At 40.1% G+C, this 22,834-nt stretch overlaps 1 protein-coding gene and 1 long non-coding RNA gene across 2 annotated transcripts in view; both read right to left on the bottom strand.

Annotated features, from left to right (window-relative positions):
- Positions 1-6,750, bottom strand: part of LOC139157370 (cation channel sperm-associated auxiliary subunit epsilon-like) — a 144,080-nt gene extending 137,330 nt beyond the window's left edge. Inside the window, exon 1 of the mRNA XM_070734069.1 lies at positions 6,676-6,750. The gene's annotated coding sequence lies outside the window, so the exon portion shown is untranslated. The remainder of the gene's footprint in view (positions 1-6,675) is intronic.
- Positions 6,751-9,913: 3,163 nt separating this feature from the next.
- On the bottom strand, positions 9,914-17,781 carry LOC139157368 (uncharacterized). Its single transcript, XR_011557465.1, has 4 exons — positions 17,693-17,781; positions 15,815-15,863; positions 13,899-13,972; positions 9,914-9,984 (listed from the first exon to the last, which is right to left on the bottom strand). It is a non-coding gene; the product is annotated as an uncharacterized lncRNA (long non-coding RNA).
- Positions 17,782-22,834: the final 5,053 nt, after the last annotated feature.

Below are 22,834 nucleotides of genomic sequence, written 5' to 3'. Positions count from 1 at the left end.
AGAACAAGAACAAATAGTTGAAAAAATAAAAAGAGCAAAACAAGAATATTTTGAACATGCAAATAAACCAGAAAGATGGCTGGATTATAAACTTAGGAAAGAAAGAGAAATTAAAATTATTAAAAAACTAACAGATAGTAAAGGAGCAATAAGACATAGAATAGATGAAAGAGAAGGAAATAGCATTAGAGTTTTATAGGAAATTATATGAAAAAGAAGAAATAAAAGAAGATATAATTTCAGATTATTTAAGATCTATAGACTTACCTATATTAACTGAAGACCAACAACAAAAATTAAATAAACCTTTTACAGAAACAGAGTTACAGCAATCTATTAAAAATCAGAAAAACAACAAAGCTACTGGCCCAGATGCAATACCAGCAGAATTTTACAAGTTAGATAGTGAAATACTTTTTTCAAATATGTTAGAGATATTTAATAAGATAATAGCAGATGGTAAATTACTTAAAACTTGGTCAGAAACATTAGTAACATTAATACATAAAGCGGGAGCTAAAAAGGAAAAAAATCTAAAATTAAAGACCGATTTCGCTATTAAATGTAGATTATAAAATTTTTATATTGATATATGCTGTTAGGTTTAAAAACATTATAAATGAAATGATACATGACGATCAGAATGGATTCCTCCCAGGTAGACAAATTAAAAACAGTTTGAGAACAGTAACATAATTAGGAAGGCATTGATAGACGTTTGGAATGAGATAAGGAAAAACCACTTTTTAGAAATGCCAGAATGGATTTCACCGATAGAAGCTATCTCTCACCCTAATTTGTTAAAAGAAGGTAAAATTGATAATTAACTAAAATTGAAAACAAAACAAGAATTGCAGGAGACAGGGGTGAATATAGATTGGTGACAGTATGCTCAGATTAATTCTAGATACCAAAAAGATGTGAGAACATTTATCTTTAAGAAAGATAATAATATACTTGGGAAATTACTAATTCAAAACCAAGGGAAATTGATTGGGAAGTTATATAAATATTTAATAAATTATATATTTAGGTTGGATATTGAAAGATAACATGATTAGTTGGTGCAAAATTTTTGGAAAAGAAATAAACTTAGACACGTGGGGAAAGGTATGGGTATTTAATTGGAAAATAACTAAATCAATCTCTTTCAAGGAAAATCAAATCAATATGTTTTATAGATGGCACCTTCCACCATATAGGATTTCAAAGATGTTTCCAAATGCTTCTCCTATTTGCTGGAAATGTAAAAAAGAAATTGGTACATATTTTCATGCATGGTAGACTTGACGGGAAGAGAATCTCATTGAGAGAGATCAGTCTGTCAGAGCTGAAGTGAGGCTTCCCGGAGGTCGATGGAATTAAGCTACCAGCAGGCATTTGAGAACGAAGTTAACTTTTATTAGAAAAGGTAAAAAAAGTTATATTGCCTGGAGCGGCATAAAACATGTCTTCACATCTTAACAACTAAGAATAGAAGACATGTTTTATGCCGCTGCAGGCAATATAACTTTTTTTACCTTTTCTAATAAAAGTTAACTTCGTTCTCAAATGCCTGCTGGTAGCTTAATTCCATCGACCTCCGGGAAGCCTCACTTCAGCTCTGACAGGCTGATCTCTCTCAGTGAGATTCTCTTCCCGTCATGGTAAGCCGAGGGCGGTTCATACTTCCCTGAGCTACTGGGCGCACCCTAATGCCGGCTAAAAGGAGAAAGAATCGTCTCTTCTCCCAGAGCTTCATCGATGAAATTTCTGAAGGCCAGCTAACTGACCTCAAATTCTTCATCCATACTTCGGAAGAGAAAAGAAACCTCATCATGTCTCAACAGCGTTTGCTGGAAGCTTCTGAAGCGGCTGATTCTCATCAAACTGTAAGTCATAGCTCTTACATGATTGAGAAGGGGGATAAAGAAGTTAAAACTATCATGGGAATCCCCATAGAAAGTTCTTCTGCCCAACAAAGTGAGGGAGAGGGAGAGGAAACTCTTGTTGCCTCCCAAAGCCTGAGCTTTCAATCATCAAGTCTTCCGTTAAAGGCAACTGCTAAAACAAAGCACCTTGATGATGATCTGTGTCAAACTTCCAACAAAAGCAGGCAGACTCCCTCAAATCTTGAAAGAATAGAGGGGACAATTGCTAAACTTGAGAATGAAATCTGTGATTTAGAATCATTCTGTATTCATTTGGATAATCTAGCTGGAGGAAAAACTGTGCAGCAGCAAGCTTCTTATGAATGTTATTTGCAAGAGATAACTGCTTCTAGAAAGGAATTGAGAGACTTGAGAAAATTGCAGTTTAAGCTTTTAATTGATCAAATGGAATTTGTTTCTATTGCAAACTCCGAGCATGCGCAAACCAAAAATGCTGATAGCGTTGGAATGTCTTTGTCCTATCCAGTTCAAAGCAATCATGCGCAGTTTGATCATGCCACGTATGCCACATCTCAAATCCCTTTGTCTGATCCAATTCAGACTGGGCGTGCGTCCATCGTCTCTCATTATTTTCCTACTGCATTCCAGCCCGATAACTCCATGTTGGAATCCGAGAAGAGGGGGGTCACTTTGCCCACAACAGCTGCAGAAACTTACAGTGCAGCAGCGGCCTCTAGTGGATGGTATGGCCAGAAATCAAAGCCATTTCCTGAAGTTAAAGATTTCTCCCAATCTTTTACAAATGAGATGCTTAATCCTTCTATTGTTAAGCCAACATTCTCACAGGCATCCCAGGCTGCACAAATGCAACGGAGCACACCTCCTCAAGTTCCAGCAACCTCTGTACCACAATAGAGACCACCAGTCCTCACTCCTCATCTGCCACAACCGGCCCAGCCTCCTCAACCTGCTGTCTTGCCACCGGCTATTGTGCCTCAAGCGCAACAGCCACCTGCAGCCATGCCAGCTGCATCTACAAGGCAAGCCATCACCTCATCAGTTCTGAAAGGTGAGTCAATGTTGAAGGGGAATGGACACAATTATAGAATATGGCTCCATATGATGAGGTTGCTCTTACTCGCACATCAGATAGACTATATGGTATTTAATCCACCAGTAAGGCGTTGGACTGAAGAAGAAAGAGAGGCGGACATAAAAGCCACGCTCCTCATTCTTATGTCTATTGACTCTGATTTATCAGCCAGGTACTCACCTGATATTACTTCTGCTGAGTTACTAGAGTCACTTGATGGGTTGTTCAGGCCTATCTCAGAAGAAGGCAACTTCCTTCTGCTATCTCAATTCCATAGTGCCAAACTTAAGTCTGGGGATGAAATTGCTCCACATCTGCCCAAGATGTTATCAATGCACAAGGACCTAGCGGAGCGGGGCTACAACATGGACTTTTTGCAAGTCAATGCTGCCATCATAAATTCCCTTGGCCCTGAATGGAAGGAGGCAGTTTTCAAATTTAACAGCTTCCCATTTGCCCATAGAACAACACAGAGACTCTGTAACATGCTAATTGAAGAAGAAGGTTTTCTGCACACTAGGCTTAGACCAATGTCAGCTGCATACAAACCTACCTTGGCCAAGAGCGGTCAACAGAAAAGTAGCACACCGAGATACACACGCCAGAAGCAATCTAAGAAAGATGACACTCAGAAATCCAGTGATTTGCAAAGTGTTCAATCTGGCGAATCTGAATCTCCCACATATCCAACTCAACCCAAAGGGGTGCAAAAGAAAGGATCCAGAGGAAAAGGCTCCGGAGGTGCCAAGTCAACTCCCAAAGACTCCAAAGGTGAGAAACGTGTTTATGTTAACACTCTCCTCCTCAACACTGTTCCTGACAAGAGTCCACAGTACGACATTCGTCACTTATGGACATTGGACAGCGGAGCAGCCGTGCACATCGCATACCAGAAGGGATTCTTCACCGAGCTCCACCAGACAGATGTCAAAGAGGTGACTGGAGTAGCAGAATACCTCTGCAAAGTGGAAGGAGAAGGAACTGTCTACGTCAAAGAACTGGACAGACACATCTCACATGTTTTCTACGTTCCAAGTGCCAAGAACAACATTCTCAGCGTGTACCACCTGAATGAAGAATTAGGAACTACAGTAACCCAAGAACTTTCAGAAGCTTACATTATGAGGGATGGCAAAATCCTTGCCACTGGTATCCCTATTAGAGGTGTTTACTATTTAAAACCTAAACCTCCACCTAAGGGTGATATAAGTATAAAAGTTCCAAAGGGCGAAAGCACAGTTCCAGAGAGAAAACCTGGTGCCACTATAGATTCAGAGGCTCATAAAGCCAATGAAGTCTCTGAGGTTCCTAATGCTATTTCTAATGTTAAACCTCTATTAACAAACAAATCTTTTCATTCCAGGTGTGTTCACAGATGGCACCGTCGCTTGGGCCATGCATCCTATCCAGTTTTAGATAAGATGCCTGAGTTTGTGAATGGTTTTAAAGTTGATGGTGATTGTAAAGTGTGCAACTCAGCCAAATCTCGTGTGGCTCCGGTCGCAAAGTTTGCCCTTCGATTGTCCTCATGCATTTTTGAATTGGTCCATACCGACATTGTCGGTCCATTTCGGCCTACTAAAGATAACAGTAAGTATTTCTTAACTATTGTTGACAGTTACTCATGATATTTTTTTTTAAAATATAATTTTTATTGATTTTTATAGGTTTACAAAAAACAAACATATAACAGTGCACAGTGCTTGTGCCCATCACCAAACAACACACACACCCCGTCACCCCCACCACCCCTACAGGAGGATTCAAAGAGGTTTCACTTGTTTATCTATCTATTAATCCTTGGCTCTATCTTGAGCAAATTTTACTTTACATGCGTTGCCGGAGCTAAACGCACCGAGGGAGAGCTCTCCCATATGAAGAAGTAAAAGTGAAAGTTGACCCTCAACAACCCTCTCTAGCTTGCTGGAAGCGGATTGAGAGGAGAGTGAACTGAACAAGCTGTCGAAAAACTTTATCAGAAAGAGTTAAAAGTTGAAGCAAGTAACTTTTTTTTACGTGTTTGTGTGAAGAAGTGAGAACAAAGGGAAGATGGCGTCTACTGAGGAATTGGAGGGGAAAATGGATTCGCTGCTAAAAGGTTTTGCTGATATGGGCAAACTCCTCCAAGAAATGAAAAAGGATTTATCTGCACTGGGAACTGGAATGGCAGAATTGAAACAACAAACCAAAACACAAGATCAAAGGATTGGGAAGTTAGAGGTGGGAAAATCTCGCCAAGAACTTCGCATCATAAATCTTGAGGACAGACAGCGTCGAGCTAATCTTCGCTTGAGAGGCTTCCCCAAAGATTTCGGGGGGGGCAGACGACTCATTCAAGAAATCCTTCAGTGGTTCATTGAGAACAAAGTTACATGTGAGTTGCAAGAATTTGAAAGAGCGCATTGGGATTTTGGTCCCCGTAAGGGAGACTCAAAGGACATTGTTATTAGATTTGCTTCAGAAAGAAGAGCTGCAGAAATTTTTAAAGAGTTGAAGCAGATTTTAAATTTACGTTACAAAGCTTTTCCAATACGCGTTTTAAAAGATTTGTCTGCTGAGACCCTTAAGATGAGAAACCAGATGAGAGAAGTGTCTTCTCAGCTGTATGAAAATGGAATCAAATTTTCCTGGAGCTATCCGGCCACCATAATTGTGTTCAAAGATACCAAGTTTTTCCAGGCGAGATCGTTAGAAGAAGGAAGAAAGCTACTTTTCCAATTGGGATTAAATCCAGAGGGAGCAACTCAGAGCCAGGCATCGGTGGACCGGACAGACCCAGCAGAACAAGAGCTCTCTCTTCAACCATTTCGCGAGGCAGAGCAAAGTAAAGAAGAGAAAATTGCTGTACTTCAAAGAGAGTTGGCTTCGCTTCAAAAGGAGAAGAAAGATGAGCCAAGAATCACTCGTCAGAAGAAAAAATAATAATAAACTGAACTGAGTTGACTTGCTAACATGGTATTAAGTTTTTCAACAAATTAATCTTTTTTGTATCTTTTTTTGGTTGTTCACGCTAGTTAACAAGGGGAGAGGAGGGAAGGAGGGGGGAATCTTTTATTATGCTGTAAAATGGGGGAGAAGGGAGGGCTTTCTGAGGGAACGTAGATCCAAGAGTGCCTCTCAGTAACGGAAGGTTTTTTTCGTTGCCTTCCCCTGGGGGGGGGGAGGTCAGGTTAGAGGCACCAGGGTGGGGATTCATTGCAACAAAAAACAATTTTCCGGTAGGCTCTATTTTGTTGGAAGGGGAAATGCATTTAGACTATGTAAATGGGTGATTTAGGCCTTTTATCTCTCAATGTAAATGGTCTTTCATCACAGAAAAAGCGATGTAGAATCATGAAGCTGGCTAAGGACAGTAAGGCAGATGTTTTATTCCTCTCAGAAACTCATAAGGGAAGGGAAAAAACAGATAGATTACTTATAAATACTGAGTGGCAAAAAGTTTATGAGTCTAGAGGAACGAATCAAGCAAAAGGCGTAGCTATATTGGTTCACAGAAGAGTGCATTTTCAGTTAAGCAATATTAAGAGGGACAATGACGGCAGAATGTTATTTATTAAGGGGAAAATAAGAAACAAGCTAGTAACTTTAGCGGTCATTTATGCCCCAAATGTAAATGCAAGACAGTTACTCATGATATGGTTTTGTGTTTCTAATGAAACAGAAATCTGAGGCGTTTCAGGTCTTTAAAGACTTTGCTGCAGAGGTACTTACCCAATACGATGTCTGGATCAAGCGAATTCAAAGTGACCGTGGTGGAGAATTTATGTCCCAGCAGTTCCATGGATGGATGAAAAGGAATGGAATCCGTCAACAAACCTCAGCACCCTCAACGCCTTCCCAGAATGGTATTTCTGAGAGAAGAAATGGAGTTTTGCAGACAATGTTCCATTGTCTCCTTGAGGATGCAGGCATCGACTTTTCATATTGGGGCGAAGCATTAAGGTATGCTAATTACATTGTTAACAGAACATGGAGTAGCGCTATACAAGAGACTCCTTATTATTTGCTTCATGCAAAGAAGCCTGATGTTCAAAACATCCACATTTTTTGGTTGTTATGCCACTGTTAACATTCCACTTGACCAAAGAAGAAAAGGAGGTCCTGTGTCAGAAAGAATGAGATTCATCGGCTTTGATGAAAGCTCTAAGTACTACAAATTTGCTGACACTTACCATAGAGCTGTTGTTTCCAATTCAGTCAAATTTGAGGAAGACACTAATTGGTCCAGTATACATAGTAATGATACTTCAGTTTATTTTCCTAAGGATGACACAGATGGTGTAGCGAAACCTGATTCCCAGGCAGCTGTTCCAGATGATCCTGATGTTCCAAATGATGAACAGTCTTCAACAGTCGCAGAGGAAATCCCTGACGATGAACTTGGAGACGGAGATGATGATGAACAATGGACCAAGGTTCCAAGGCGTTCAAAGATAACCAACAAAGGAACTCCTCCAAAGAGATATGCACAGCAAGTATCTCAATCTCCTTTTTCTTTCTTGTTTAACAATCTTACACTTCCACCTGAACATTTTCATCAGATAAAACTTTTGCCTGAATCTGAACAAGAGAAGTGGTATGAGGCTATGGAACGTGAACTGGACTGTTTAAAGAAACTTAAGGTGTTCCAACAGGTGGCGCCTTCAACAGACAAGAAAATTATTGGCACACGTTGGGTGTATAGAGTCAAACAAAAACCTAATGAAGGAAAGCTGTACAAAGCTAGACTCGTAGCTCAAGGATTTTCACAAATTTATCCAGATGACTACACTGATACATTTTCACCCACTATCAGAAATGAAAGTGTCAAAATTGCCCTGATCACTGCTATTGCTTTGAACTTAGAGGTTTTTCAGTTCAATGTAGAGACTGCCTATCTGAACGCTGATCTGAATGAAGAGATCTATGTCAAGAGTGCTCCCGGGTTCCAGGACCGAGAAGGTGATGTCTGGTACCTGCACAAGAGTCTTTACGGCCTGAAACAGAGCACCCTCATGTGGTACTGCTGCCTCATTCAAAAGCTAAATTTAATGGGCTTTATTAAGTCCGTCTCAGATGAATGCGTGTTCACAAAAGGGCAAGGTAAGGTTTATGAAATTGTTCTTGTTTAGGTTGATGATATTGTTTACATTGGTCCCAATGAACACATGAGTGAAACTTTTGCTAAGGGTCTTGAGAAACATTTCACTTTAAAAAGCCTAGGGCATATTAATGATTATCTAGGTGTTCAGATTGAGAAAACTGAGAAGGGGTTCTCTCTTTCACAAGAAAACAAGGTTGACCAGCTTTTGCAGAATTGTAATATGTCTGATGCGAACACTTGTCGTCCTCCTATGCAGACTGATTTTTACAGGTTAGCCCAAGAAGAACATCCTGAGTTTGAGAACCAAACGCTGTATCAGTCAGTGATTGGATCGCTATTGTACATCAGCAGTTGGACAAGACCTGACATTTCACTGAGTGTGAATCTACTGTCCAGATACGTTGGAAAGGCAACTACATTTCACTGGTCTTGCATAAAGAGACTGTTGAGATACATGAAGCTTACAAAGGACATGAAGTTGTTCCTTGAGCCGAAACATGATAAGTACCCTGAAGCGATTTACTACGCAGATGCTGACTGGGCAGGTGATGTAGAAACACGAAAAAGTACTTCTGGTTACATGCTGTTTTTAAATGGTTGTCCTATCTTTTGGAAAGTTAGGAAACAGAAGTTTATTTCTTGCTCTTCAACTGAGGCTGAATATGCATGTGTTTCTGATTGTTGTAATGCATTAACCTCTGTTTCTGCTCTCATTGATATTTGGGAATGTCCAAAGAAACCAATTGTTATCATGGAAGATAATGTTTCAGTTACATACATTGCTGAAGCTGAATGTGTTGGAGCTCGTTCACGGCACATTGACATCCAGTATAGAAATACCAGAGAGAGTGTGAAACAAGGATTCGTAAAAATACAGTATGTGCCTACTACTGAACAGATCGCTGACTTGCTGAATAAGCCTTTGCCAGCTGACCAACACGAATACCTCTCCAAGAAAATGTGCCTTAAGTGAACTGATGTCTTGATGTCCCTCATGTCTCTGATGACTGCCAAAGAAGAGGTGCTTTGTTCACTTCCTCCCTCAAGCAGGAAGAGAAGCTGCAGCTATACTTCTATTCTTAGTTGTTAAGATGTGAAGACATGTTTTATGCCGCTCCAGGCAATATAACTTTTTTTACCTTTTCTAATAAAAGTTAACTTCGTTCTCAAATGCCTGCTGGTAGCTTAATTCCATCGACCTCCGGGAAGCCTCACTTCAGCTCTGACAGGCTGATCTCTCTCAGTGAGATTCTCTTCCCATCAAGACTTGCCCAAAAGCTAAGATCTATTGGAATAAGGTAGAAAAATGATTAAAGGAAATCACAAAAAAGGAGATTAAGAAGACCCCAGAATTCTTCTTATTAGGTATTACTGATATTAAATACAAAAAGGAAATATATTATTTAATAATCCATATATTAGTAGCGGCAAGAATTACCTTTGCACAAAAATGGAAAGAAAAGGAAATCCCAAAAGATGAAGAGGTCTTTAAGAAAATAATGGAATGTGCAGAATTAGATATGATGACGAGACGGTTAAACAACCAAATGGAAACAGAGTTTTATAAAACTTGGGAGAAAGTATATGATTGGTTAAATGTAAAAAAAGATTAACAATGATACAAAAACAAGTTATAGAAAATTTAAATTTACCAAACTGAATAAATTATATACGGTAACTTAATGGATAAGATTTAACTTTATTAACTGATTTTAATTATTTTAATTACAACCCTATAACGAAAATGATGATATATACAGATTTTATATTATAGTAGTATGTTAAGAAATATGTTATTAACAATTTTTACTTTTCTGTACATATCTATATTATAACTAGCTACTTTTTTTCTGCATTAGTATGATTTCTTTGCTTAGCGGAGAAATGGTAGCTCCTCTACATGTTAAATGTTGTTTGTCTTGTCTTGTTTCATATTTCTAAAAAATCAATAAAAAATATTTTTTTTAAAAAGAGCTCACAAACCAACTTCAACATTCCACATACAAACAACACAAAAGCTACACAATTGATTCCTACACAATTGACTCACACACAATATAGAAGCAGCTGGACATCACAAAAATGGCGCCTGGAACAAGCAGGAATGATCTTCAGAATCTTTTTTTTTTACATTTTAAAAGCATATTTGTACTATTCTGCGAACCAGAAGCATTTGTTACTACTGGTTTTGGGCAAACTGGGCCAAACCGGTAGCAGTTCAAGTCTTAAGACTCACCTATGTCGCCAGGCCTGGGGCAATTAGATCTTGCCCCTCTGACCAATAAATGTGATGCATGGTGTGATTGGATTGTCTGATTGAGTAATATATAGGGTTTTTAGCTGTAGTTTTTTAATGTATTAGATTTGTTTTGTATGCTTTGCTTCTATATTTATTCTGTGAGCCGCCCTGAGTTTTTGGAGAAAGGCGGCATACAAATATTATTATTATTATTATTATTATTATTATTATTATTATTAATAATAATAATAATAATAATAATAATAATAGAAACATAGGAGATTGACGTCAGAAAAAGACCTCATGGTCCATCTAGTCTGCCCTTATATTATTTCTTGTATTTTATCTTAGGATGGATATACAGTGGTACCTCAGTTCTCGACCACAATTCGTTCTGGAAGTATGGTCGAGAACTGATTTGGTTGAGAACCGAAACAACAAGAAATAAACTACAGCCATTTAGGCAACGCGCAAGCGATCCGCCCTCCCCCTTTATTCCCGACTCCCGAAGAGTCAGACAGGCATCCGCAAATACAATTTACATACCTTTGTGACTGCGCTGTGATGGCATATGGGAATGGATGTGGAGGGAGGAGAGGATTGTTATTGTTTTGAAGGGGAGTCCCCTTCCATAAAAACAGAGGGTAACCTTCCTTTCGGGTGTTTTTTTTCTTTTTCTCTGTCTCTTTTGGTCAGGAGAATCTTGCTCTGCAGTTGCCTGTCTCTTTTCGTTATGGAAGATCATGTCAATTGTTAGTTGTTTTTGTCTTGCTAGTAAAATTTTTCTGAAAGTGGACATAACACTATCATTAAAAATGTTCACTGCTCTATTTGCTATGACTTTATCAGGGTGATATTTTTCAGCAAAATTTGCTATTTCTACCCAGTTAGCACACATTTCATGAATTAAGCCACTTGAAATATTTTCCCTTCTCTCCTCCTCGTCAGAAGATATTTTTTCGACTATATCCTTCTGCTGCTGTTGTTGTAGGTGCATCAATTCCTCTGTGGTTAACTCGGTAGCGTGACCTTCCACAAGTTCGTTGACGTCCTCTTGTTGAATCTCAAGCCCCATGCTCTTTCCCATGGTCACAATATCATAAATCACAGCAACATCGTCATCAATGACAGAAGCTGAGTCAGGTTCCAAACCCTCAATATTCCTTTCCGGTACACATTCTGGCCAAAGTTTTCGCCATGCCGAATTCAATGTGCGATAAGTGACATTACTCCAAGCAGTGTCAATTAAATTCACATAATCCAGGATGTTGAAGTGTTCTTTCCAAAATTCCCTCAGAGTTAGCTGTGTGTCATTTGTCACTTCAAAGCACTTCCGGAAGAGTGCCTTTGTGTACAGTTTCTTAAAATTACATATGATCTGTTGGTCCATAGGTTGAAGAATAGGCGTTGTATTCGGGGGTAAAAATTTTACCTTGATGAAGCTATAGTCATCAACTAGGTCTTCCTCTAAAGCGGGGTGGGGGGGTGGGGGGGGTGAGCAGGGGCATTGTCCATCACCAAAAGGCATTTCAAAGGCTTTTTTTCCCCTGTTAAGTATTCTTTTACTCAAGGGGCAAAAACTTCACGCACCCACTCTGTGAAGAATTGTCGGGTAACCCAAGCTTTTGTGTTTGACCGCCACATCACACCCAATTTACTTTTCATTACATTGTCCCTTTTAAAGGGCCGGGGATTGTCAGAATGATAAACAAGCAAGGGTTTAACCTTGCAATCACCATTTGCATTTTCACACAACAAAAGAGTGAGCCTGTCTTTCATAGGCTTGTGCCCTGGCAGTGATTTTTCCTCTTTTGTTATTTATATATTGGCTGGCATTTTTTTCCAGAATAATCCAGTTTCATCACAGTTGAACACTTGCTCAGGAGCAAACGCTTCTGGCCTTACATAATCTCTAAATTCTTTGACGAACTCATCAGCTGCCTTCTGGTTTGAACTAGCCACCTCCCCATGCTTAGTACACGATGTATGCCACTTCGGTTTCGAAATTTCTCAAACCAACCCCTGATGGCTTTAAAGATAAAAGCACCTTCACTACTTGTACCAGGCCTTTCTTTCTCAAGATCACCATGTATTTGTAGTGCTTTCTCACAAATAAAAGCTTCACTGATACTGTCACCTGCTCACTCTTTTTCTTTAATGTATATAAGGAGCAGCTTCTCCATTTCCTCCATTACCTGAGGACTTTGCTTGCTTATCAATGTAACACCTTTTGCAACATCAGCAGCCTTTAAAGCATCTTTGTTCTTCAGGAAAGTCGAGATAGTTGATTTTGGCATGCCAACGAGATCTGAGACACGTGTGCCCTTTTCATATTTGGCAATAATTTCTTTCTTGAGTTCAATAGTTGTCCTCACAGTTTTTCTCTTTCCTTGACGTGCACTATCAGTGCTAGTTTTCTTTGGACCCATGTCTAAGTGTCCAATAAGTATAATAGGCAAAATACAGTAAGTGAAAAATAGACAAAAATAGGCAAAACACTTCATCCGACAGTCCCTCTGATCACACTCCCTCCTAGCACAGATTGACTCCTAATGATGATGCAGGCAAGGCGCGCCGTTCCATGATGAACAAAAGCTTGGCTCGGGTGTTCGAATTCCAAATCTTTGTTCGAATTTCAGGGCAAAAGTTTTTCAAATTTCCTGGTCGAAAACTGATTTGTTTGAATTGACAAGCGATCGAAAACCAAGGTACCACTGTATGTTTATCCCAGGCATGTTTAAATTCAGTTACTGTGGATTTACCAACCACGTCTGCTGGAAGTTTGTTCCAAGCATCTACTACTCTTTCAGTAAAATAATATTTTCTCACGTTACTTCTAATCTTTCCCCCAACTAACCTCAGATTTTGACCCCTTGTTCTTGTGTTCACTTTCCTATTGAAAACACTTCCCTCCTGAACCTTATTTAACCCTTTAATATATTTAAATGTTTCGATCATGTCCCCCCTTTCCCTTCTGTCCTCCAGACTATACAGATTGAGTTCATGAAGTCTTTCCTGATAGGTTTTATGCTTAAGACCTTCCACCATGTTTTTGTAGCCCACCTTTGGACCATTCAATTTTATCAATATCTTTTTGTAGATGAGGACTCCAGAACTGAACACAATATTTCAAATGTGGTCTCACCAGCGCTGTATACAGCGGGATCACTCTCTCCCTCTTCCTGCTTGTTATACCTCTTGCTATGCAGCCAAGCCTCCTACTTGCTTTTCCTACAGCCCAACCACACTGTTCACCCATTTTGAGACTGTCAGAAATCACTACCCCTAAATCCTTCTCTTCTGAAGATTTTGCTAACATAGAACTGCCTATACAATAATCAGATTGAGGATTCCTTTTGCCCAAGTGCATTATTTTACATTTGGAAACATTAAACTGCAGTTTCCATTGCTTTGACCACTTATCTAGTAAAGCTAAATCATTTGCCATATTAGAGATGCCTCCAGGAATATCAACCCTATTGCACACTTTAGTGTCATCGGCAAATAGGCAAAGCTTCCCTACCAAACCTTCCCCTATAATAATAATAATAATAATAATAATAATAATAATAATAATAATAATACTAATTTCATCCCTGCTGTAATACTTACGTGTTAAAATCCACTATACAAAATGATGGAACTTCCCATTTCGAAAATTCACTTCCTTCATATTCTAAATATATCTAATAAATAAAAGAGAACATAGAAATCCCCAGTAAAACATAAAATTGAAATAAAAATATAAAGATCTGTTCAATAATGCAGATTTATGACTCTATTTTCACACTCCTATAAATCCAAAAAGACTCTGTGAATTCTGCACAGAAAGAATTGCAATTTCCAATTCTCCAGACATTGGTTATTCAATCATATAGCAAAACTTTCAGTTTTAAATTTATTTATTTGTTTGTTTATCAAATTTATATGATTCTCATCATGCAGTATGAGGTTTATTAAATCTATGTGCTGCTCACCTTAAGCTTACAACATAATAACATATAGAAGCAAAAACAATGATAAAATAATAAAAAAATTACAGGAGATCAATCTATAATGAATGGTTTTACAATGGAGAGGCTGTGGTGGCATCTCTGTTACTACACTAGCCACCTGATAACTGGTATACAGGTAGTCCCCGACTTATGACGGGGATCCATTCCCACGGCCCGTCGTAAGCCGAGTTTGGTGTAAGTTGGAATATTCCAATTTACATGAATATTCCAACTTACACTGCGGTGGCGGCGTCTTCTTCAAGGAACGAACAGCCGGTCCCTCTCGGCGCTGCGTTGCTGTAGCCTCTGAGGCTGCCGCTGCCGCCGCCACCTCCATTCAGGCAAGGGGATATCCGTCGTGGGCGGCCTCGGAGGCTACAGCAACGCAGCGCAGAGAAGAACCGGCTGTTGGTTCCTTGAAGAAGCCAGTCCTTCTCGGCGCTGCGTTGCTGTAGCCTCCAAGGCCGCCCACCGCGGAGATCCCCTCACACGAACGGAGGCAGCGGCGGCAGCAGCATTAGAGGCTGCAGCAACGCAGCCCCGATAAGGACCGGCTGTTGGTCCCTTGAAGCCGCCGCTGCCTCCACTCAGGCAAAGGGATCTCCATGGTGGGCGGCGGCTTCGGAGACCCCGTGAAGATCCCTTTGCCTGAATGGAGGTGGAAGCGGCAGCGGTGGCTTCGAAGCTGTCCCCGGGTCGTTGTAATGATGAAACATTGTACGTTGGGGAGGACATAACCCGGGGACTACCTGTAGTCAGGCTTTAAGGCATTTCCTAAAGACCTCCCGTGGCAAGATTAACTGCCCAGAGTTCTCCAGGAGTGGGGCGGCATATAAATCCAAATATATATATATATCCCTTAATTTTCAAATTCAACAAAAACATGTGACAAATGTATATATATATATATACAGAGTTAGCTCTACTTAACAACGCCTCTACTTAAGAAATTTTCTAGATAAGAACCTGGTGTTCTTATCCTCCCGCCCAAATTCCAAGGTTTTATTTCTTTCCTAATGGGTTTGCACGCATTATTTGCCTTTACATTGATTCCTATGGGAAAAATTGCTTCTACTTATCAGCATTTCTACTTAAGAACCTGGTTACGGAATTTAATTAAGTTCGCAAGAAGAGGTACCACTCTATATCTACAATTTCGCATTTATACTGTTACTGTAGGCTGAAAAAAAATGTGGTGCATTCCATTCTGGGCAACCCTCGTATGTTTCAGTAAGACAACTCAGATAGAACAGAATATAATTTTTTATTGGCCAGGTATGATTGGACACACAAGGAATTTGTCTTGGTACATATGCTCTCAGTGTACATAAAAGAAAAGCTATGTTCATCAAGAATCATGGTACAACACTTAATGATAATCCGGGTACAAATAAGCAATCAAATCATATTAGGAACCAGTCAATATAAATTGTAAGTTACAATCATAAGTGGGGGGAGATGGGTGATTGGAATGATAAGAAGAAAACCGCTTATGATATATCCTTTATATGGATTTTGACAATAAACACTTACATTAGTTCTTGTAGAAAACACAAAATACGATCCGATGCCTGTTCTATACCTGAAAGTAAAATAAATATAATGGTTAGTTATGAATTATTTTGTTTATTCATTATTTGGCTGCCTAATTTTCTTAAACGAAAAAAGAGAAAAATTTATCAGATTAATAATATTGAAGAAAGTGGTGTTCCATCCTTTCTAAGCCTGTTCTTTGATCAAATTACTTTTGGATTCTGCTTTTTACACTTTTGGAAAACAGTAATTTGTAGTAATGATCTTTTTCTGGTCCAGACTCCAGATCTATGCAAGTACCATGAAAAATTACCTCAAAAATTAGTTGAATGGTCCCACCCAGAGTGTCTCATCTTCAGTTCAATTCTGCCTTCCTCCAGTAGAAAATGTTAAATTTTAAAGAAATCAAAATATTCAATTCATGAGCTTTCATAAAATGAATAATTGGGCCTCGGTATAGTATTATATTAAGGATAAAAAGCTGCATTCGCCACATCCTTATTTATTTATTTATTTATTTGTTTGTTTGTTTGTTTGTATCTATCTATCCATCCAGTGAAGGGCTACCAAAATTTTTACTACCACACTGTGGCCGTGGCTTACACATTTTCTTTCAACTTCTTTCAGTGCAAATTGGGTGCTCTGGGGTGGAGCTCCATTTTTGCTACCCCACTGCGTTTTCCCACCTGTCCGGGTAGTAGCCCACCCCTGCGTCCGTCCATCCATCCATCGCGCTATTAAAAATGAGGAGCATCACTCCACTTCAGAAAAATGTATGCTGTGCAGAAATAAAGCAGGGAGCCAAAAAGGTCAGACAATGACAAGTAAAAAACTACAGTGCATGTCTTCAATCAAGGAGAATAAGGGAAAAGGAGGTGGACACACACACATCAATAGAGGATGTATGTAGTTTAGGATTGAAATGAGGGCTCCTTGATGCTCTCTGATCTTGGTTGTTTTCTTGCAGACATTCCATCATCTGAAACTAGATAACATCATTGTTGCGGCTACGGAATACGGCTTGCTCATTTTATCTTCCAGCCTAGTGGCTGCTTTGTCAGTTGGAGGGAATGGTTTTCATGGTTCTTTAGTTTGTTTATTTGTTTGTTTGTTTGTTTGTTTACTTACTTACTTATTTATTGGATTTGTATGCCGCCCCTTTCCGTAGAATTGGGGCGGCTAACAACAATGATGAAAACAGCATGTAGTTGGGCTGTTACTATTAGCTTGCTTGGCAGTTCCTTGTTTGGGTGTAGTTAACATCTTGATTTTTGGTCAAATGTTATTCTGTGTTAACCTCTATTCATCTGGAATTGGATTATAGGTGGGAAGTACTTTAGGCCAGGGGTCTCCAACCTTGGCAACTTTAAGCTTGGAGGACTTCAATTCCCAGAATTCCCCAGCCAGCTTTGGGGAACTCTGGGAATTGAAGTCCTCCAGGCTTAAAGTTGCCAAGGTTGGAGATCTCTGCTTTAGACAACCCAGAAAGCTGCCAAGTTTTTATTTTTATTTATTTATGTGTTTGTTTTGTCAAGTACATATTGGAGATATGTAAAGATATACTGTAATAATATTCATATGCATGATACTAGTAATAAGAAAAAATAAGAACAAACATTAGATATAATAATATTTATATGCATGGCACTAGTAAAAAATAAAAGAAACCTTTTTAAATAGGGCACGGAAGAATTAGCCCCAACCGATTACCTGTCTTTCATAGCACATTGCAATTTTGATTATAAAAATACTTTCTAGTATGTTCCGTGGTTGGTTGGTTTTGTTATAAGAGTAGAATCACGTTTCTTACGTCGGTTATGGAAGGTTTTGACACACAACCTTTTGCCACCATCCCCCTGAATCTGCCCCATGCCCCACCTCCACACTGCCCCGCAACCGCTCCACCACAGGCAATTCAGCAGCAAGGACAGGATCAAAAAGCCAGCCATCTGGGCGGCGCCAAGACACAGCGCAGCCCGCTACCAACAACGGCCGGCGCGCGCTCTCCCCCTTGTGGCTCAGGCAACGCCACAAACTCAGCAGCGTTCGGAAGAGACTAACAGCAACTACATTTCTCGGGATGCCCCGCGGCTATAAAACCGTGACGTAGTTCACCGACTGGAATCCTGGGAAGCGCAGTTCCTTTCGTGGACGCGCGCGAAGCGGCATGTTACTCAGGCTATATATGCAGAGGAGGAGGCAAGGCTTTAGCTCACGCGGCGTTATGGAAGGATGACCAATGAGGAGGCGGGCAGCGCAGGGAGAAGATGCGTGAAAAGGGCGGGGAAGAAGAAGGAGCCTTCACCGGCTGGGATGGGGTCACCTTGACTCTTTCTGTGGCAAGTGCAGAGAGTGGAGGAGGAATAATTAAAGCGCCTCCATGGGCGTGGTCTTTCGCGCCCATAACTTTCTATATTAATTGGGACGCGTTGTGTAGTTTATTAATCTGGCCTCGCCTATACTGCTCTTATAAAGATTAAATAATATATAATTATATAAATATGGTAAATCCTTAAGATTTCTATTAATATTGATTGTTTCCTGATTGCTTATTTGACCCCTGTGACAATCATGAAGTGTTGTACCTCATGATTCTTGACAAATGTATATTTTCTTTATGTACACTGAGAGCAGTGAAGGGCTTCCAAAAATTTTATTACCACACTGTGGCCATGGCTTATGCAGAACACCCTGCATTTTCTTTCAACATCTTTCAGTGCAAATTGGGTGCTCTGGGGTGGAGCTCCATTTTTGCTAGCCCACTGCTTTCTCCCATCCCTGACTGACAGCATATGCACCAAAGAGAAATTCTTTGTGTGTCCAATCACACTTGGCCAATAAATCTATATTATTATTATTATTGTTGTTGTTGTTGTTGTTATGTCAGTACAACACAGCAAATGAGATCACTATGCTGGATTTCGTATTTCATCACCAGTCGGGCGCTTCCCAAGCACCTAGGACTGTGTGATGTAGCGGTGAATTATGTTTGCCGATCCCAGTAAAGCGGCCTTTTGCAATTGACAGATGGAGATTTAAATTATTTAAATTATTATGGATTTAAATTAGATGGAGATTATTATTATTTATTAGATTTGTATGCCGCCCCTCTCCGAAGACTCAGAGCGGCTAACAACAACAATACATAGTACAAATCCATTTTTTTTAAAAAAGCAGCAACCAGTTGATTTATGGAGCTTTCTCCACTGAGAATTGCAATATGATCCACATCTCACATGCTGGGAAGTGCTGCTGGTGTTAAGCATGCTGTCTTCCTAGCTTTACTCCTATTTTGCTGCTTACTTTTTGCTGTGACCTGCCTGGGGCTTACAATGATTTTGCAGTGGTGGGGGCCCTTGGAAACATTTGTCAGTGGCTGTGGTGTAAAAGGGATGCAGCAGATCTTATTTGTTTGTTTGTTTGTTTGTGTCCATCTAGGACATCTAGTCCTAGATGGACATACACTTCTCAAGCAGGAGTCCCTATACCATTTCAGACAAATGGCAGTCCAATCTGCCCTTGAAAGTCTCAAGTGTTGGAGCACTCATAACCTCCGCAGGCAAGCTGTTCCACTGGTTGATTGCTCTCACTGTCAGAAAGTTCCTCCTTATTTCCAGGTTGAATCTCTCCTTGGTCAGCTTCCATTCATTGTCCATTGTCTGATCCTCTGGTGCTTTGGAAAACAGCCTGACCTCTTTGTCTCTGTCACAGCCACTCGGGTATTGGAACACTGCTATCATGTCTCCTATGGTCCTTTATTTATTTATTCAATTTTTATGGCACCCTTCTCCTTAGACTCAGGGCGGCTTACAACATGTTAGCAATAGCATATTTAACAGAGCCAGCATATTGCCCCTACAATCCGGATCCTCATTTTACCCACCTCGGAAGGATGGAAGGCTGAGTCAACCTTGAGCCGGTGATGAGATTTGAACCGCTGACCTTCAGATCTACAGTCAGCTTCAGTGGCCTACAGTACAGCACTCTACCTGCTGCGCACCCCGGCTCTTAAAGACTAGCCATGCCCAGTTCTTGCAACCTCTTCATATGTTTTAATTTCCAGACCCCTTATCATCTTGGTTGCTCTCTTCTGTACTTTCTCTAGAGTTTTCAATATCTTTTTTGTACTGAGGTGACCTCCACGTGTACTCTTCCTACTCTTGTCATGGTCAGAGTTAAATAAAATAAAAATATACTGGAGTAATGAAAACTTTTTGTTTTAGATAAACAACGATTGCTAACTTCCAGATTCCGCCCTATTCTGCTAAAGGCAGGAGCTGATCCCATCATTTCAGAGTTAATGCTATTTCAGCCTGTAATGACATATTACTCCTGCAGTGCTCAATTTGTTTGATTCTTTCAGGCAAGCTGTTTTCCTGTGTGTTTCCAGTGTCCCTATCCTTATCTCCTTAATGGGACATCGGAAGAACATCATGAAAATGAGGCTGACTGGGTTAGAGAAGCCGGCATCCACCTGGAAAGTTCAGTAAAAGCCTCTGTTTCAATCTGGCAATCCATAAAATGTTGAGTATCTTACAATTGTTGGATGTTGCAATGGCAAGCAAATATGGCAGATTTTACCAAGGCATGTTTGTACCATGGTTAGATGCAAATAGGGAAAGGCCTTGTTTCATCTCACTTCTTCCCTTTCTCCATAGCGTATACCCTTCTCGTAATTTCATGATGTTCTGCCACTATGGTCTTTTAAGCTAACATGCATGTAACATTTAATAAGTTCAGAAATGCTGATAAGCCAAGGACGTATACTGGGAGATGATCCTAGCCTCTGGGAAACAAGGACAGGATAAGATAAAAGTAACATTTTAGAAAGAAATTTATGTTCCTAGAACACTGCCCTTTTGTTTTGTTAGAAGTGCCATTGTCTTAATAACGCTTCTTTTACTTCATAATTCTACCCTAACTACTTCATTGACCCCACTAAACACAGGATGTGCTGCATTTATTCCAGGGTTCTCAAGCTTTTTAAGATGTGTGGATGCATGATAGCTGGGGAATTCTGGGAGTTGAAGTCAACACATCTTAAAATTGACAGGGTTGAAAAACACTGAAATTCTAACCAAAAGTCTTGCTCCTGTTTTCAATTTCATATATGTACATAGTGGGAAGATTTTCTTCAGAGGTGGGCTTCAAAAATGTTAGCAAAGGGTTCTCTGCCCAATTGCTGGGTGGCTGTGGTCATGGTGGACATAGCCTAATCGACCTCCTGCACTACAGATGGGATGGGCATTTTTGCCCTCCCTGGGCTCCTCGAGCTTTTGGGAGGGTTAAAAAGGCTCCCCCCTTCTCCAGAGGCCTTCTAGAGGCCAGAAACAGGCCCTTCCTGGATTTCCAGTAGGCCCGTATTTTTGCCCTCCCCAAGCCTTCGCTCACCCCTTGCACTTACCTGCATCCAAAACAGGCCACGTAGAGACTCCTGAGAGGAGAGGGGCAGGGGCAGCCAAGGGTGGGATTTGGGAGTTCTCTGAACTGCACAGAACCTTAGCTAGAGGTTTTCTCAAACCCCTGTGAAGTCTCAGCAGCCCATCCCTGGTTTTATCTTTAACTTCTGTATTTAACTGAAACAAACCAATTTGGGCTTCAATGGAATTGTGCATTGATCTCCAATCTAAATGAAGTATACTGCTCAAAAAAATAAAGGGAATCCTCAAATAACACATCCTAGATCTGAATGAATGAAATATTCTCATTGAATACTTTGTTCTGTACAAGGTTGAATGTGCACAACAGCATGTGCAAGAGCCGGGGTGGCGCAGCAAATAGAATGCTGTACTGCAGGCCACTGAAGCTGACTGTAGATCTGTAGGTCAGCAGTTCAGATCTCATCACCGGCTCAAGGTTAACTCAGCCTTCCATCCTTCCGAGGTGGGTAAAATGAGGACCTGGATTGTGGGGGCAATATGCTGGCTCTGTTAAAAAGTGCTAATGCTAACATGTTGTAAGCTGCCCTGAGTCTAAAGAGAAGGGTGGCATGCATAAATAAATAAATAAGAAAGAAAGAAAGAAAGAAAGGAAAAAAAAGAAAGAAAGAAAGAAAGAAAGAAAGAAAGAGAAAGAAATTGATTGTCAATCAGTGTTGCTTCCTAAGTGGACAGTTTCATTTCACAAAAGTTTGATTTACTTGGAGTTATATTGTGTTATTTAAGTGTTCCCTTTATTTTTTTGAGCAGTGTATTTATTCCTCTACAATTTGGTGTCAGAAGGGTGATGATCGGGAACAAGGGGGCTAAGATTTTGCCTCTGAGGCAACCATCAGGCATTCTCCCACTGAAGTGCAATACAAATTTGCAAAACCCAATCTCCTTTGTGTCTTGGGGATGAAGCCAGTCTGAGAATTTCTGGAATCATACAAATGCTGTAAGTGAAAAGTTTTTCAGATTTTTATGTAGGTTTCAAGATTTCTCCAATGCAAGTCCATTAAGCCCCTTACCATCTCACTATACTGTATTAGTAGAGTTTATTCTGGATAGGGCTAATGTTCCCATCTCAATTACAATTGGCCAGCTAGATCAGGTAACCACACCCTTGACCTTTGGTTTACTTGTAGTAATATGTTCTGGCTTTTAAAATATTAAAGTGAGGCCCAACTATTGCCAGGCTACTTGGTTGGTTGTTATCTTCAAGCAGAGTTCCGGCTGGGCTCCAAGCTGATCTCAATGCAAGTTTTTAAGGAAGCTAGCTATTGCTTGCCAATACCATGCTCTGGGATAGCTGATTACATCCTGATAACCCTTGTACTAGTGGTAGGTATTGCTGCTGAAACTTTAGTCTTGGAATGCCCTTTATTGAATTGAATACTTTATTTGGCCACACAAGGAATTTGTCTCCAGGACAGAAGTTCTCAGTATAGATGCAAAGCATAGGGATACTTATGTAAGGATACTTATCACCATCATCCTCATAGTTCAGCAGTTTGGTTCTCATCAGCTCAAGGTTGACTCAGCTTTCCATCTTTCCAAGGTTGGTAAAATGAGGACCCAGATAGTTGGGGGCAATATGTTG

The sequence above is a fragment of the Erythrolamprus reginae genome, chromosome 1 (genome assembly GCF_031021105.1).
Source record: "Erythrolamprus reginae isolate rEryReg1 chromosome 1, rEryReg1.hap1, whole genome shotgun sequence".
NCBI classification, from domain to species: domain Eukaryota; kingdom Metazoa; phylum Chordata; class Lepidosauria; order Squamata; family Dipsadidae; genus Erythrolamprus; species Erythrolamprus reginae.
The sequence above is the reverse complement of the archived record's forward strand: the minus strand, read 5'-3'. Positions and strand labels throughout refer to the sequence as shown.